The following is an 18,495-nucleotide window of genomic DNA, read 5'->3' as shown; positions in this document are numbered from 1 at the left end:
TTGGCTGTGTTGGTTCTTCGTTGCTGTGTGCGGGCTTTCTCTAGTTGTGGTGAGCGGGGGCTACTCTTCGTTGCGGTGCACGGGCTTCTCATTGTCGTGGCTTCTCTTGTTGCAGAGCAAGGGCTCTAGGTGTGTGGGTTTCAGTAGTTATAGCACGCAGGCTCAGTAGTTGTGGCTCGAGGGTGCTAGAGCTCAGGCTCAGTAGTTGTGGCACACGGGCTTAGTTGCTCCGTGGCATGTGGGATCTTCCCGGACCAGGGATCGAACCCATGTCCCCTGCATTGGCAGGCGGATTCTTAACCACTGCGCCACCAGGGAAGTCCTCCATTTTTGACATAATATAAAAATTTAAAAATCTATACTTGTATTTATCTATATATGTTTTATCTATCACCTGATTGATCTATTGACAGGAAATAAGTTGTTCATTATGTACTATACAACTCTGTATTCCGCTGCTAGACCACAGTACTAGTGATATACTAAATATGAATTAATAGGTATAAATAACTCCTGTAATTATTTTGTGAATGGGAGAATTATATTTAATTATACTTGTGCTAGAAACAATTTAATAAGTGGAAAACATTAAAATTATTCCACAATTTGGTTAATTCTGCTTTGACATTTATTTGTTTTAAAAAAAATTTTTTTTTTTTTGAAAAGGTCCAGTGACCAGTATGAAAGAGTTGCTCAGGTGGTGAGCATTAAATGCTTGCTTTCCAAGGAATGACTAGAATTGTCTTGAGTTCCCAAAGTTGTCTTTGGATTTCTACAGCAACTGCCAGCCACTTCCTTAACAACATTTTGTTTCCTAGAGACCTGACCAATCACAATATCCCAGACATGATAATAATAGAGTTGTATTATCTAATGTTTATTTATTCTCCTTGTCCTTGGTGTATTTGATAGAGTATATAACATAGATAGTGGAAGTAATCCAGGATAAATAAGGCACTATCTTGAAGTTGCCAGAGACCCAGGCTCTATCCAACTTTCTGTTCTGCTATCCCTAGGGTTTGGTGTCCATTTTCAAGTCCAAGTTCATAGCTGGAGGGCCGGCCTTCGCAAATGTATTTCAAGGGGAAGGATGAAGAATGGTGGGGAAGGCACACCTACTCCTTTTTAAAGAGATGTTTCAGGAGTAATACATTTTATTTGCTTACGTTTGACCAGACAATAGTAAGTTGCTTAAGTGGAGGAGACTGGGAAATGTACACTTTTATCTGGGGTCCAATGTGCTCAGTGAAAAGCTATGGTTATTCCTCAAAATAAGAAAGGAGAAAGGACATTCCAAGGCAATTAGCATCCTCTGAAATAGAGACTAAAACACACATACAGAACACACACACACACACAAACACACTGGTATACCTTTAATCATCCTTGTTGGGAAATAAATATGCAGGTTATAAACTTGCTTAAAAATTCTTACTAAAAAATTATTTGAAACATTTTTTGAAACAGAATACAGTATATGTTTTGAAGGTGTTTTGTTGTTTGCTTTTGTAATATTCATTTAAGTGGCAATTTATACCCTGTTCTCTGAAAGTAAACTATATTTAAAAATAAACAATAATCATAATTCATAGCCAAGCCTGATCAGTAGAAAATAAGGTAAAACTACAATGTAATTTTTCTGTGTGTTCAATTGGGTTTGACAAATATTTATTGTGCAAATATTATTAATCTGTTATTGTATGAGACACTGAGGATTAAAAAAATAAGGCTTCCAGTTTAATAGAGACTGATCATGCGTATTTAGTGCCTTCCTCCCCAAATCATATCTAAATGAGAGTAAAGAAATAAAAACAGTAATAAATTCAGAATATCTTCTAAGAGTGTGGTATAAGCTGACCAGAGATTTTTATAAGTACATGGGTGAATTAATAAAAAGGTGGTCAAAGCACTGATGGAGTACCAGAAGGATTCCAAACTTGAAAGTGGAATAGAGAGAGAGTGGAAGTGAGAAGTAATGCAAAATTAGGGTGTGAAGTTGTTGAGTGACTATGTTTCACAATGGAAAAAAATTGTGTCAAATGGTGCAACAAGACTGGCAACATGCTAAGAGCTCACACCCTTAAGGTAAACTGAAATTCTTGCTGTAAAGAATCTGAACATGTCTCTGGATAAGAAGAAGGCACTGAGTGTGGTTGGTAGGATCTCAAAACAAAGCTCTCCTCCCTCATTATTATTACTTTTTTCCATTGGGAAGGTGGTAGAAATGGGGCAAGAGCAGCTAGCTGGTCTTCTAAAGTACTTCATGCCCATCTGACACATTCAGAATTTTCAATCAGCATCCTCCTTTTCCCTATATGTAGGAGAGGCTGTTAAAACATCTTTATAATATGAATATGTCTGAAGATCAAGAGATATTTGAGGGTAAACAACATCACAAAATAGAAGGACCAAGATGAATGAACAGATCAATATTGAAGGCAAAGCTGTCATTATTAGTAAAGTAAGAGAACTTTGTAGTAATTCTAATTAATGTACTTGGAGAGGTTTCAGAATGTATTGCAGCTATAAAATAACGCACTGTTATAAAAGAACAGACATCAAGTAAGAAAAATATTTGAAGTATAAAACATAAATACTAAATTTAAAAAGATTATTTTTAAAGAAAATCTAAAAGAAAAAAAATCTAAGAAATATTCCTAATCATAAAGCAAAAATATTTTCTTTAAGAAGGAAAATAGGGACTTCCCTGGTGGCGCAGTGGTTAAGACTCCTCCTGCCAATGCAGGGGACATGGGCTCAAGCCCTGGTCCGGGAAGATCCCACATGCCGTGGAGCAACTAAGCCTGTGCGCCACAACTACTGAGTCCACGTGCCACAACTACTGAAGCCCACCCGCCTAGAGCCCGTGTTCCACAACAAGAGAAACCACTACAATGAGTTGCCTGCATACCACAACAAAGAGTAGCCCCCGCTCAGCACAACTAGAGGAAGCCCGCATGCAGCAACGAAGACCCAACGCAGCCAAAAATAAATAAATAAAATAATTAAAAAATAATAAAATAAAAAGTAAAATACAAGAAAAAATTTAAAGGCAGGGAAAGCAAGAAAATCAATCCTGGAGCTTCAATGACTGACTGAGAAGTTCCAGAAAAAATGGGGAAAAAAGAAAAAAATGTGGGATTCCAATAATCAAAAAAAAAAAATAAAGAGAAAATTCCACAGTTGACAATACAAATGGAGCTTCAGAGGGAAAGAGTCATTTGAGTGCTAATCAGGATGAATGAAAATGAAAACAAAGTCAATCATTTACCAAACAAACACAGAAAACTCAGAAAGAAGTGAAAATTAAATAATCATCACAGCACCTTATGTATGTGCTGAATGGATGATGAAAGTCATTTTACCAGTAACTTCAAAAGTTCTGTGGCAAAATAATTTTAACCGCAATTCTATACCTGACTAATTTAACAATTTATTGTAATGAAAAATTAAAATATTTTTAGATATTAAGGACAAAGATAATTTACTTCTCCTGTATCTGTTCTTTAAAAGTTAAGGATATTCTGTAGCTCAGTAAAATGGAATCCAAGAAAGGAGGAAGGCACATGAAGCAAAAAACACTGTAATTAACACAGAAGTATGAAAACAAATAAAAGAATTTAAGAATGACAACTTACTTGAGTCCCCAAAGCAATTATTCTAAGCTAAAACAGTAAATCAGAAGTCTCCAAGAAAAAATAATGAATTACATTCAATAGATCATATAACCGGAAAGTTGTCACACACTAGGGATAGGGAAAAGAAGTGAACTACTGAACTGTGGGTGATGAGTATAATGTGTGTAAAAAGAGAAGCCATTTGAATCTTGAATTCTCTTTTGAAAGGTTCAAGTTTAGAAATATAGGTTTAAATTTATTTCTTTATGAGATCATTGACAGTGTTTCATTCTACTTTTACTATTAAGATGCTGGTTACTGATTTTTCTTCTCAACATATGGCAAAAGCAAAAAAGACTCATCTTCCATAAAGATGAGTCAAATGACATGGTTTGCAGTTTAAAAAAAAATGTTTGAGCATATTGTTTAGACAGCTGACTACCTGAAAAACAAAAGCAAATGTTAAAAGGGGTTATCGCCAGGGAATAGGCCTAGACATAGGATGGAGATGATATAGAAGGTGAATTTTATACATCCTTATTTAGAATTTAATTTGGAGATGGAGATGAATGTGCAAATACCTGCCTGATAATAGTTGAAATTATATTCCCCCAAAAAATCAAAGAAAAAAAAAATGAACTAGACACAGTCCTTCCCCATGCAAACTAATAATTACCACACAGTGTACCATGTGTAGTGGTACAAGGATTGACAAGTATAGGAGAGCAGAGAAAGGGGTGATTTATTCTTTCCAAGCAGGTCAGTTGGTAGCATTGGCCAGAGATAGTTTCAAATCAGGTGAAAAATGAGGGATGTCTTGAATGATAAAATGAAACTTGGAGGAAAAGGCATTTCTTGGCAGAAGGAATAGCACGTGCAGTGGCATAAAGGTATGAAATATAATTTTTTATATGTTGGTAAAGGATAAAGTAGCATAAGGCACATGAATAAGAGACAAGGCTGAAAAGGCAGACAGAGGCCAGGTTGTGGGGAGCCCTGCAGGCCACGTTGAGGAGTTTCTACACCATTTGCACTTTTTTTGAAGATCGGTTCCCGAAAGGTTTGGATTTGTGACACCATCCAAAAAAATGCATAAAGTTAGTGCCTTGATAGATAATGAAGATGGACATACATGCTTTACTAGGTAATTTCTTCTTAAGTTAAATTGTTTTATAGCCATGGAATGAATAGTATTTAGAAAGACCAGGTCTAAATATAAAATTCTAGATATGATTTGCCCAAAAAGGTTCATGGGCCTTGGCAAACTTGGAAAATTATACAAGTATCAACAGTTTATGTTATTTACAGCACTAAACGATCCAAAATTTGTAACTCTACAATTTGCAAAATCAAGGTGTTTAATTGTTTTTAACTTATAAAACAAAAGTACCTGGTTTCATTTAAATCAGTTCCTCATCGAACTGTAAGCATTTTTGAGGTACTCTTGGAGGAAGTAGAAATCCCCCAAATTTTCACACACAGTTTCTAATGTCACATGCCCAAATGCTTACTGTATAAAATAAACATAAGACAATTGAGTACTAAGGGATAAAGTGCTATTGCACAACTCAGCTCCATAGAGTTAAAATGTATCAATATTACATGTGATGATCACTTCATGTAAGTCCCGTGTTTACTCGCATGTCAGTTTTAGTACGTGAGTACTTACGACTTTTCTTTCCCCTGTAACAAACATTATTCACACATTATAGTGGTTGAAATGCCATTGCTAACTTTAATTTCTGTCTTCATAAGAAACATGCTTATACTAAGGCTTCCTGTAAAGTGTGGAAAAGGAAACCTCCCTCATCACAATTGCTATAAGCGGCTTAACAGATTTAAAAGACTCATCCACTTGCAATTTGTGAGTACACACATCAAAATGATTCCGTTATGTTAATAATGTCCAGGAGGAGACAGACCGTAACTCACAATAATGGACCTGTAAACTTTAACACAAGCTTATAGCTCTCAATCTCTAGTATCTTTCTGCATTTTAAAAAATGTAGATGGGGCTTCCCTGGTGGCGCGGTGGTTGGGAATCTGCCTGCTAATGCAGGAGACACGGGTTCGGGCCCTGGTCTGGGAGGATCCCACATGCCGCGGAGCGGCTGGGTCCGTGAGCCACAGCTGCTGGGCCTGCGCGTCTGGAGCCTGTGCCCCGCGACGGGAGGGGCCGCGATAGTGAGGGGCCCGCGCACCGCGATGAAGAGCGGTCCCCGCACCGCGATGGGGAGTGGCCCCCACTTGCCGCAGCTAGAGAGAGCCCTCGCGCGAACCGAAGACCCAGCACAGCCAAGAATGAATGAATGAATGAATGAATGAATAAATAAATAAATAAATAAAAGAAAGAAAAGCCAGAAGTCTGGGGAGAAAGAGGACTCAAGTCCTGAGATCAACTCTAAAGATTCTGCTCAGCCATAGACAGTTAAAAAAAAAAAAAAATGTAGATGAATAAACCTCAGGTTGGGTATTACCTTCCCTACTGATGGTAAACTAGCTCAATAAAAAATATTCTGTAAGCATCATGAGTAAGGTTGTAAGAACAACGTCCCTATTCAATCCACTCTCTCTTCCATTTAATCCAGTCTTTGCATTGCAGCCAGACAGAGCTTTCCTTAAATCTGTACATATAACATAAATTATTAAACTTTAAGTGGTTTCCTATTGCTCTTAAGATAAAGACCAAATATTTAATAAAATCACAATCCTCCTAAGATCCGGGTCCTGCTTTGTACATCAGCTTGCCCTTGTGCCACTTCTCCTCACTCTGCTCTTTTCATTTCTTCCCGTGCTTAGAAGATGCTAAGCTCCAGTCTCTGGGTCTTTGTATAAGTCATCCTCTACCTAGTCCTGGTTACTCCTCACTGTTCCCACAAAACACACACACACACACACACACACACATTGACCTATTCTTCAAAAATTAACCCACATTTCTCCTCTTCAAGGAAAGCTTCCAGATTGCCCTGAAGTCCTGCAACACAGCCCTAGAGCTCCTGCACCTGTGCTTCACAGCTTGAACCGCACTAGTGACGGATCGTGTATTTAGCTCTTTAATGTCAGACTCCCCGGTGAAAATGTAAGTGCTCAGAGGGCAGGGTATCCTGTGCCATTACATCTGAAACAGAAATATATATTAAATGAATGAATCATAAACATAAATAAATAAAACGAAAAATACTATAACAAAATATTTTTACATTAGGTCCCTATTGCATATGGTTTGGTTCTTGTTTGTGAACTTCTGAGGTGATGAATTTCGGTTGTAAATAAACTATGTTCATGAGATTTCTAATCTGTGTGTGTGTGTATATATATATATATATGTATATATATATATATATATACACATATCTTAAAAATATAAGATATTTTCTGTTAGAGGGAAGTCATTGAAATGATATATTAAAATATAATTGCAAGATTACTAAAGCATTTCATTTATCAATATCACTAATGAAATATTTAAATATTTAAACATTAAAATGACATTTCGACATATGTTTTTACTTTTTCTCAGGTAGTGAGTTAAATGTTTATTATATAACGTAAAGGAAGAGGAATTTAGTAAATTAGACTATTATTTGTCTAAATTATCTTAGAATCTATGTGAACATTAAATTACTTGTCAAAAACATCAGAAAAACTCTATTACTCCTTTCTTGATATCTCAAACATATAATTGTAGAAATAATAGCATTTATAAAACCTTCAAAATAATATTACCAGAAATGCTGATATTGATAACACAACTGAATATGAAGGTATGGCGTTTGGATGTAATTATAATTTGGGCTCTCATTAGTTGTGTGTTGGTGAAACTGGGTCTTCCTTCCTGGTATTAGTTCCCCACATTGTTAATTAAAAAAAAAAAAAAAAAGAGGAAAGAGAGAGTAATTGTCTGTAGTATCTGTGATACGTGCTAGAGTATGACTATATATAAAATGTTTTGAGAGGAGAGAGGAAAGAACAATTAATTCTGCCAGGGAGGGAGGGATAATGTCAGAAATAGAAAGTATTTAAAATGGACTTTGGAAGGATCAGGTAGAAAAAACTGGAAGATAATTCCAGGCACAATAAAATACAAAGGAAAGGAAAGGAGGTTTGAAAGATCAATTGAGATTTCCAGCAGAAAGCCATCCAATGTGGCAGACTGAAAGGGGTATGGTTTGTGTATGTGTGCTGTGTGTGTGTGTGTGTGCGTGTGTGTGTGTGTGTGTATGCATGCACATCTGAGGGGATGTTTAGTAGATGAAGGGGCAAGCTAGGAAAAGAAGAAAGTGTATAGAGACAGAAAGAAAAAGAGATGCAGGTGAGGAAGTGCTAAAACACCGAAGGGTCTTCAATACCATGCTAAATGCAAAAAGTTTGGCCTTTACCTGAAAGTAATAGGCAAAGTTCAAACAGAAAAGTGATGTGAGCATCTATGATTTTATAGAGACTTGAGGGAGTGGAAAGACATTGACATAAACCAAGTCATTAAAAAAGATTATTCTTGTCATAAGCAAACATAGGGAAAATTATGGAAAATGATGCAAATGAGAAGGTTACATTACATTATTTTTGCATTAGTGGAAATATTTGAAATCTCTAAAGCTCATCTTTGGAATATCTTTCCTAACTTGAAAATACCTAGTCTAACTCAATTATGGTGGAAGTGTGCTTATTGCAACTGCATGTGGGACATTATTCTTGGTTTAATAAAGGTATGCAAGCATTATAACATTCCCCATTGTGCCTGAGTTCTACTCCATTTTTAATGGAGTAAAGGGAGTTGCATTTTAAAAGATAAGACCTTCATGTCTGATTTAATGATCCAGAATATATGAGATGAAAGAGAGAGGGGAGATTTAAAATTTGGTATTCTTTTAAAATAGGCTTCTCAAGCATCTGTCTTCATTGTCATAAGGTTCCAGAGATATTTTATAAAAGATAATTTACACATAATTTGAAAAACAATGAAAATCTTCACCACAGAGAGCCAACAGCCATTTAAATTTGCTAGTACTTGAAAACTGATCTTTCACAGCTGTCATTTTGTCGAAAAGTCCCTGAAAGACTTCAGCATGAATTTTTTTTAACAAGAATGGAGTATTCATAACAAAAGCTAGTCCAACTGTTTAGTTCTAACAAAAAGATATGCAAAGGTACTATAGATACACATGTTCTATATATGGTATTAAAAGAAGCAAAATGTAGGATATTCTTCTAACACTTTTAAAATGTTAAGGCAATGAACATATGAAAACTTATCCCTTCTGTGAGTTTGTACTATTGACTACTTTTCACTTATTAAATTATGAAACAGTGCTTCACGGATATACAATGTCAAAAATTATATATTTTATGTATAGTCAGGATAAGATTCTTGCATACTTTATATATTATAACCACATTTAAAACTTTGGCACTAACCAGTTAATCTTTGGTTGACATATAAACTTCACTGTTTATCTTCACAATTATGCTTGCACTGGTAAAAAAAAAAAAAAAAAAAAATCAAAGCCTTCTAGTGGCCACAATTGTATCTAATTCTATTGTACTTGGCCAAATTCTCTATTATTATTTTAAAAATAACTAGCATATTACATTGTTAATATAAAACCCAGGAATAGTGTTTCTTCTTTCAAAATGACACTTTCTTTTTTACTGAGGTCTAATTTAATGAAAAGGTGGAAAAATTGTGCTATTTAACATCATTAAGAAAATAATTTTTAAAAATATGCCATATAATACAAAATTATGAGATAGTGTGAACAAAATGTGCTGAAATTTCAAAATTTAATTTGTGGAGAATTATGCATATAGATTTAAAACACATGATTTTCACATGTATAATCCAAGAATTAGAGGATGATGACTAAATAATCTGGGTAATTTGTAATATCTAGCCATTTAGACTTTTTTCCAGAAGGCTAGTGTTAACCATTTACATATAACTATATGAGGAATGTTTATAAAGTAATACAGCATTTTCAGATATACCATAGAAACAGAGTCGTCAAATCTAACTGGGGAAGGTATGTGAGTACACGACAATAAAGAAGGGACTTAACGGTGGACAGTAGAAGACATGATTGTCTAAAGGGAACACAAAGAGGGCACCGTCTTGCTCCTTTCAAAAGATTTCAAGAGAGGAGAGAAAGACTGATTTTTATTTGAAATTTACAGATTTTTCAAACTCACACACAAAAAAGATCACGCAGGTCTAACCGAATCTGTACACAGGTGTTATCCAGCTCACATCTCACCATCTTGAGATCCCTGGCATAACAGACTCTATGCCATTACATGAGTCCAACATAGAATTAGTCTCTTTTTGCACCTTTGAAAAAAAATTTGGACAAACCGTTCTCAAAATTAAAATACTTGAATTAGTCTTAAGCAATAAATTAGGGCCTCTTACTTGCTGCAGGGTCATTTTAACTCTTAAAACATTTTCTCTCAACCTTTTCATTGCCCCATTACGTGTAGAAAGATGTGCACATAGAGTCATTCTTCCCAGGCCTGCGCCATGAGGATCTTATGGCAGAGGAGGATTTGCCTAGTTCTTGATACATTTGTTATTTTAACAGATATACCACTGATTAGAGTTAGTTTTTAAAAAGTAAATCAAGTCCCCAACTTCAATGTTTATTATTAGTAAACAAAATTTAATTTCAGTCCACCTCAGAATAGATTGCAACATGAGGGTATCATAGCATGTTACTGAAGGGCTTTTTATTACAAGCGGTTTCAAAGAATTGCTCAGCAAATAGTGCCAATATGCAGATAGTTCATTTATATTCAACTGTCAAAAGCAACAGAGTAATAATCTAATTCTCCAAAATATAAGGGGAGTACTCTACAGGGATGTTAATGTGTTATCAGATAAGAGTTTTTTAGGTAGGAGAAAAGTGAAGTTTTTTTTTTTTTTTTTTTAAAGGATTTTCTTTATTTCTTTATTTATTTATTTATTTATTTATTTATTTTTGGCTGTGTTGGGTCTTCGGTTCGTGCGAGGGCTTTCTCCAGTTGCGGCAAGCGGGGGCCACTCTTCATCGCGGTGCGCGGGCCTTTCTCTATCGCAGCCCCTCCCGTTGCGGGGCACAGGCTCCAGACGCGCAGGCTCAGCAATTGTGGCTCACGGGCCCAGCTGCTCCGCGGCATGTGGGATCTTCCCAGACCAGGGCTCGAACCCGTGTCCCCTGCATTAGCAGGCAGACTCCCAACCACTGCGCCACCAGGGAAGCCCAAAAGTGAAGTTTTAACATTGAAAAGTCATAATAAATGATTTTCTAATTAATGCTTTTCTTTCTAGGCTCATTTTCCTTAACTTCAAGTGTTTTGGCATGAGCTAGTTAAAGAACAAAACCTCCTTCCTTGAGACATCATGATAAGGAATAGAATCTCTAGGAAACAATGACAAAGGAAAAGTTCCTGGGTAATAAGAGCAAACAATGGTAGGAGGTGTGCACTGAATAAAAATGAAAATGAAATGACTTTTTATTTTATAATTTTACTTTTTGTACTCTGTCTAATATCTTCAACCTTTTCAGCAGCAGGCATGCATCACTTTTACTTACAGAAAGTGAGGTCATAGTAAAAAGGTTAGTAAAGTAGAATCTCCCCCTCAGTAACAAATAAAATTTAAAAATAGCAAAAACACTTCATCGCAGAAACCAAAAAACTAAAGAGGCACAACTCACTGTCTGAAATACCATCAGCAAAAGAAAAAGAGATATAGTTTTAACTTGATTCAGTACAGATCTTTAAACTGGTCTTAGTGCCTCAGGATGGTACCAATGAAATAACAAAAGTCATCCAGTTTTCACAAATAGTGTCAAATATGAAAAAAAGATGTGGACTTTGGGCAGGCCTGCAGAAGAGAGGACAGTGAAACAATTAAAAGTGAGCAAGGGGCTGAAGTGTAGGAATAATATGACACAAAATGGGCCAATGGAAAACCCTTGAATGCAGTAGTAGAATGAACTAGAGCACAACATTTACCTATTCTACAAAGGGAGAACATGAAATAAGTTTGCCATCACACTGGGGCTTGCCTGGGAGGATAAGTCATACTTAGACATGCTAGGGACATGGTTAGGAAAAGTCATCTACACTACTTGAGGCCCAATGGAAGTTCGAAGCAGAGCTGTTCAAGTTAAGCAAGACAAAAAGAACTGGCATGGGGGCTTCCCTGGTGCTGCAGTGGTTGAGAATCTGCCTGCCAATGCAGGGGACACGGGTTCGAGCCCTGGTCTGGGAAGATCCCACATGCTGCGGAGCGACTAGGCCCGTGAGCCACAATTGCTGAGCCTGCGCGTCTGGAGCCAGTGCTCAGCAACAAGAGAGGCCGCGATAGTGAGAGGCCCACACACCACGGTGAAGAGTGGCCCCCGCTCGCCGCAACTGGAGAAAGCCCTCGCACAGAAACGAAGACCCAACACAGCCAAAAATAAATAAATAAATAAAATAAATTAAATCTAAAAATAAATAAATAAATAAATAAATAAATAAATAAAGCAAATAATTTAAAAAAAAAAGAACTGGCATGGTGACTCTGTAAACACTATTGCGGCAAGAAAAGAAAAGAAGCAAAGGAGCACATTATGCCAAAGACAGACTCATTTTGGAAGAAATGGAAGAAAATTTGCCCTTGAGTGCTTTTTGTGCTATAGAAACAAATAAAAGAAACAAACAAACAGCAAAAAAAGAATAAAATAGAAGAGGAATTGAAGACCCAAAGAAACACCTGAGTTTTAAAACACGACCATTACCAAACTCACAAAATGCAAACAGCAAGCTAGAGAACAGACATGATTGCAATGCAATTACTGACAGAGGGAAAGCTTGACATATTCACTGTGACTGCAGAAAGGAAAATATGGAGATTTCAGACAGGCCTGTTTGAAATATTTTCAGGGTCTGAGGTAAGAGGAAAATACCATACATTGAAATTAAATAATGGTAATTTCAAGCTAATAAACTATTTAAAAACATTTACAGAATTTTTGGACAACTCCTCAGCATTCCACGTCAGAGAGTGGCAGTGAAGATGGACAAGTTCCAGCCCCCAAGCCCTGCCCTTGGCCCATCACCCTCCTTTTCCCACCCTAGTCTTCCTTACACCATGAGGCACCTCAAATGCATATGTGTAGATACCCCGGCCCATACATACAAGCTCTGTTCACAGCCTCTACAAATAGTCAACCTTTGATCAATAAATCTAAAGATAAATAAGTCTAAAGATAAATATACCAGTGGTTTGGTCTACACTCAGAAAGCTCATGACAGGAAGCTGCTACACATCCTTGAAATGTGTTTGGAGCCGATGGTAGAGGAATTCCAGTATCTAGGGTACTGGAGGATGGTGTACACAGAAAATACAGACTCTGACTGGACATGGCTGCCTGGTCTCCCGCAGCAGCTAGAGGAGGGTGGCGGTGGGGCACTCTAATGCCCAGTGTTCCTGGCAAGGGTCTCTCTTGCTTAGATCTAAAGGCAGTGTTGATTGCAGAGAGAGAAAATAATAGTTGTGGAGGAAATACGAAGTTGATATACAGCATAGAGAACATTGGTTTTCCCAGTAAATAAACTTCATCATAATGGAACGGAAAGAATAACACATTCAAAAGGCTTAATTTCTCTGAAGGGAAGAAATTACTGAATTTGGCTGTTAAACTGTGCAATGTGCTCCAGTAAAATCTGTTGGTGAACAACTGCCACTAAGAAATATCCAGCACTTCAAGGATAGACATCCAAGCAGAAGTTGCAAGTTAAAATCAAGGAAGAAAAATCAAGCTGGTATCAGACTTTCCCAGTGCAACGTCAAATGACAGAGGAGGGAACAGCAATATGTACAAAGTTCTGAGGGAAAGAAAGTGTGAGCCAAGAATGTCATTCCCAGCCAAGTTGCTATGCAAGTATAAAGACAACAGATCTAACAATCTCAAACCTCAAGTACCCGTGAAAGATACCAAACACCAAAATTCACCATTCCAAAAGATGGCACGGAAGGCTGTGATGAAAGGCTTAGATCGATATTCCATGGCCAGGTCTACATACTTTGAAGGGCAAAGTACATTACCAGAACATTTAAACAATTGTCCTTTAATATAGAGACAACTGACAGAAATTCTCAAGCATATAAGAACACACAGAATACAAGATCTCTTGAATACATCATTAAAAACAAATACACAGGGACTTCCCTGGTGGCACAGTGGATGAGAATCCTCCTGCCAATGCAGGGGACATGGGTTCGAGCCCTGGTCTGGGAAGATCCCACATGCCACAGAGCAACTAAGCCCGTGCACCACAACTGCTGAGCCTGAGCTCTAGATCCTGCGAGCCACAACTACTGAGCCTGCGTGCCACAACTACTGAAGTCCACACACCTAGAGCCCATGCTCTGCAACAAGAGAAGCCACCGCAATGAGAAGCCTGCGTACCACAACGAAGAGTAGCCCCCACTTGCCGCAACTAGAGAAAGCCCACGTGCAGCAACGGGCCAAATGCAGCCGAAAATAAATAAAATTAAATCTTAAAAAAAATAAAATAAAACAAATAAAAACAAACACACAAATAAAAAAACAAAAAATTACTTGACTCTATACTTGACAGCATGGGGTCATATCAAACATGGAAAAGGATTTCATGTCCAGTTTTGCTTTTTATATTTCATAGTCATTAAACACTAAAATTATAATTTCAAATAAATTCATAAATTATACCATTTATGCAAATTCTAAAAACACACATTTAGACTACGTATTGTCATGAGTACCTATGTAGTAAAAGTTCAAAAGCATGCATAGGGAGGATGAGCAACAACTTCTAGGGGAAGGAGGAGATTGGATTGGGAGCAAAGGACTCAGAAGTTTTGCTGCATCTGTGTGGTTTAAACAGGAAAAAAAAGCTCCTAGGCAAATGTGACAAACAAGAATAAATCTGAATCATTGGTACCATGTGCTTATTGTTTTATTTTCTGTACTTTTTTATATGCTTAAAATGTTAATAATTTGGGGCTTCCCTGGTGGCGCAGTGGTTGAGAATCTGCCTGCCAATGCAGGGGACATGGGGTCGAGCCCTGGTCTGGGAAGATCCCACATGCCGCAGAGCAACTGGGCCCGTGAGCCACAACTACTGAGCCTGCGTGTCTGGAGCCTGTGCTCCGCAACGGGAGAGGCCGCGATAGTTAGAGGCCCGCGCACCGCGATGAAGAGTGGCCCCCACTTGCCACAGCTAGAGAAAGCCCTCGCATGGAGGCGAAGACCCAACACAGCCAAAAGTAAAATAAAATTAATTAAAAAAAAAAAAAGTTAATAATTAAAAATATTTAAAACTGCAAAGCCTACAAAATGTATTAGCTTGTTTACCATGCAGAAGTTTTGAGAATTTTAATTATATTTCATGTGATGTTATCAAAATGCAGATTCTCTATTAAGAAAACAAACAGGAGGAGCCCTATGGCAAGCTTCCTTTGCAGTGATGTCTCTCAATGAAAAGAAATTAGTCACAAAATATGTTTCCACTAATATCAGATGACTTAAAATATGTTGATAACAACAAAAATTGTTCATAAGAAATATGATCTCAAATTTAAAAATAACTATAATACATTGGGCTGGCCAAAAATTTTGCTCGTGTTTTTCTGCAACATCTTACCAAAAAACCTGAATGAAATTTTTGGCCAAGCCAATATATATTTGGGGAACAGGTGATAGAAAGCTCATAAGTTTACTATAAAATTCTTGTCTTGCCTGCAAGGATGAATGTATTTACACTGTCCTTATGCTAGCTTCATTACATCAGGATGAGTTTAGTAATGAAGCACTCATGTATACTTAAGTCCTTCTTTTCCCTTCTTCTCATGGGTGAGCTATCTCCAGAGTTCACTCATGTTCCACTCTAGGTGCAACAAAGGTATCTTCCAGCCTCCACTGTGTGGGGCTAAATCAGAAACCCTAGGATGCCGTATTTGGACTAATCCATGCTTTCAGACAGTAGTACGCCATTAAATGTTTAACAAGCAGCTCTCTGTGGGGGAAAGCCCCTGATTTGTGTCATTTACCAATTTCAGTGGTGTAAATACTCCCAACAAGACTGATTTCACTGAACAGGGAAGGCGTGTGACCAGCGGGGCTCTCATAGCCCTGTGAGCTGACTCCACACACACTGCACAGTGTCATTCTGCAAGCTGCCTTTTATCAGTAACGTAGGTCATATTTTCCCTTCAATCTGATTATGGTGAAGTTTAATTTCTCAATTGGTTTAGAACTGGGGTTGGCAAGAGGAGTGCTAATTATTTGTTCCCCTCAAACACCAAAATATATAGAGGTCCAATATATGGGCCATTTACAATTTACCTTTATAGCTCTATAAGCAATATAGTAAGTCAACCATACTAGGCACTTAGCAAATACAAACAAATACATAAATTTGATTTTGTAATGTTATAGGGATATTTCCATATATATATATATATATATATATATATATATATATATAAAATAGCATGATGTGCAACCTTCATTCAAACAATGTAGGCTTTTCTGTTAAAAAATCATTTCGCTATACTAAGATAAATTAAGACATTTCTCATGCTAAAGCCCTGGGAAATAAAAATAGTAAGGTCTTTTATTATTAACCTCAAGTATTTCTACTGAAAGCATTTGGATCTGTTTTCTTCACAGACATATGGGAAACTCATAATATATGTAGATTGAATGAAATACATTTCCAAACTGTTTAATACTGAAACATTAAGCACAAAATATTGCATATGTATGATATAAAGTCCCTTCTTCTTGTAAGTAAGCAAGGTATCTACGGAGTACGCACTTGTTCAGCTTGAGGTGCAAGGAAGGCATCACAACTGAGTGACTATTTAAATTGCTTACACTTGTTTTAACAGACAAAAATATTACATAAGTGGCTATGTTAAAAATTGGTAAAAAGCTACTTTGGCAAGTTGTATATAAATGTCAGCTTAAATATGTCCCTTTTAGAGTTTATTTGTAGTTACAATTACACTGAATTTTAGATGTTGACATTTATATTCACAGCTATTTTTCCCTATTCTGATATGTTTGATAAGTAATTAAACTTTTTTTTTCAAAGAGGAATTACTACCATGAGAAAAACTTTCTATTTTCTTTGGAGTTTAATGTGACGAGATTATGAAAAAAAATATTTTTTCCACATAATAGCTACCAACCACCCTCCAACCTCGCATCTATTAAGAAAAGAGGTGGCATAAGAGATGAACAGACAACTGAGCCAAAGACAAGCAGATATATAACTTTAAGTCAGCCACACAGTTTAACTACTCAGTTGACTTCTTCCTCCATGATGCCCAATGAGAGCATAATTACAGATTTTCAGTCAGCAGAAATTAAAGTACAACAAAACTCTGTCATAATGTGGTAAGTAGGGTCCGAGAGAATTACTCATGTAAAAGGTGGTGATGATATTATAAGGATAATGAAAAGAACTAGACAAGTCTAAACAACCAGAGGGTTTGTAATTCTATGGGTCTGGCTGTGTGTTCCAAATCTATCAATCTCAAGCTGGAATTTGGCACCACTACCCTGTCTTAAATGTAGAAGGGGGAAAAATACTTAGTTCCAAGATTATTTTGGATTTCCTGTATAGTGACAGTAATTCAGGCATCTCCTGATTAGCTGTCATCTGCCTCATCTCCCCTATGGAGAGCTCTGGGAAGGATGAATACCAAGAATATGAGAATGTTCCTCAATTTGCCTGGCTCCTCCAGAAGTGGTCTCACTCTTCTCTCTGTATCCAGCCTCCTCATTAGACCACCTTCCTTTAAAAATGTGGGCTGGGTTGAGAATGAAAACCAATCTTCAATCACTATCATGCAAATTTTCATTATCATGGGACGCATAATGCATGGTTTTATCGTATTATGTTCTTCAACACTAGAGGATTTTAACAGACAATCCAACACACCATATCCCTGAGTTTATAGATTATAAATTAAATAAAGAAATGTTAGAGGAAAAAATAAACACTAAATTGGTTCCTCAATTATTACTAATCTACCACTTCTCCTGCTCTTTCCTCTCTTTTTCTAAATTTATTTATACAAAAGCTTCTATATATATCTGGAATAAATAGCTTCACCCCCTTCTATTCTTTCCTTTACACACTAAACTATTAAGTACCATAAAAATCTCTTTTGTAAAAAGTCAATTATTGAATTGAAGAAAACCTATCCACTGAAAATGCCTGTCAACATTATATATGTCTATCCCTTTGATTATTTGTACAGGTAAATTTGATAGACAATGGCAACAAGCCAATATACACAATCACCAACAGAAACTGAGCATTTATGTTATTAAGTATCACATTATTAAGTATTCATCATTACCACAGGCCAGAGTTAACAGAAACAGTAAATGAGCAAAGTTATGGGGGAAGGCTGGAGTGCTATCGGTGGAAAATTAGGGGAGATGTGAACAGTGAGAAGCATATCCCTTTTGCCTTATAAAGTTTCTGAAATTTTCTGTTCTTCTACCAGCTTTTTATCTACACTCAGGCTCCACTGATGGCTCATTAGAGCCATCTTGGTTTTTTTTCCCAATGCTTTTCTTTTTTCTAGCATTGGCCCTTCAATACCTATTCCCTTATCATGTTCACTGTCATAACTCACAAAGGAAATGGAAGAGTTCACAGATAAAGAAAGGCATATTTCTTATAAATAAAAAATACCACTCAACCTTATTACTAAAATACCATTTTCCAATCAGAATAGCAAAAGTGAAAACGTTTATAATAATTATCTTGGCAAGCATGTAACCCAAAGGGGGTATTTTATTTAGATAGTTTGGTAGCCAATGTTTGAAAAGAGAATACAAAAAGGTTG

The 18,495-nt window shown here is 36.7% G+C and overlaps 1 protein-coding gene across 8 annotated transcripts in view; it reads right to left on the bottom strand.

The window, feature by feature from the left end:
* The window catches only part of PRR16 (proline rich 16), a 170,550-nt gene that overhangs the window by 7,422 nt on the left and 144,633 nt on the right, over positions 1–18,495 (bottom strand). The window contains exon 2 of one of the 8 annotated variants that reach the window (XM_028168105.2): positions 9,036–9,093. The exons of 6 other annotated variants lie outside the window; for them this stretch is intronic. The gene's annotated coding sequence lies outside the window, so the exon portion shown is untranslated. Of the gene's footprint in view, positions 1–6,552; positions 6,712–9,035; positions 9,094–18,495 lie in introns of those variants that run through there. One more of the 8 variants, XM_028168107.2, reaches the window with a different exon arrangement.

Source organism: Balaenoptera acutorostrata, chromosome 2, assembly GCF_949987535.1.
Source record: "Balaenoptera acutorostrata chromosome 2, mBalAcu1.1, whole genome shotgun sequence".
In the NCBI taxonomy this organism is placed as follows: Eukaryota; Metazoa; Chordata; class Mammalia; order Artiodactyla; family Balaenopteridae; genus Balaenoptera; species Balaenoptera acutorostrata.
Note: the sequence above shows the minus strand (reverse complement) of the source record. Positions and strands in the feature narration are given on the sequence as shown.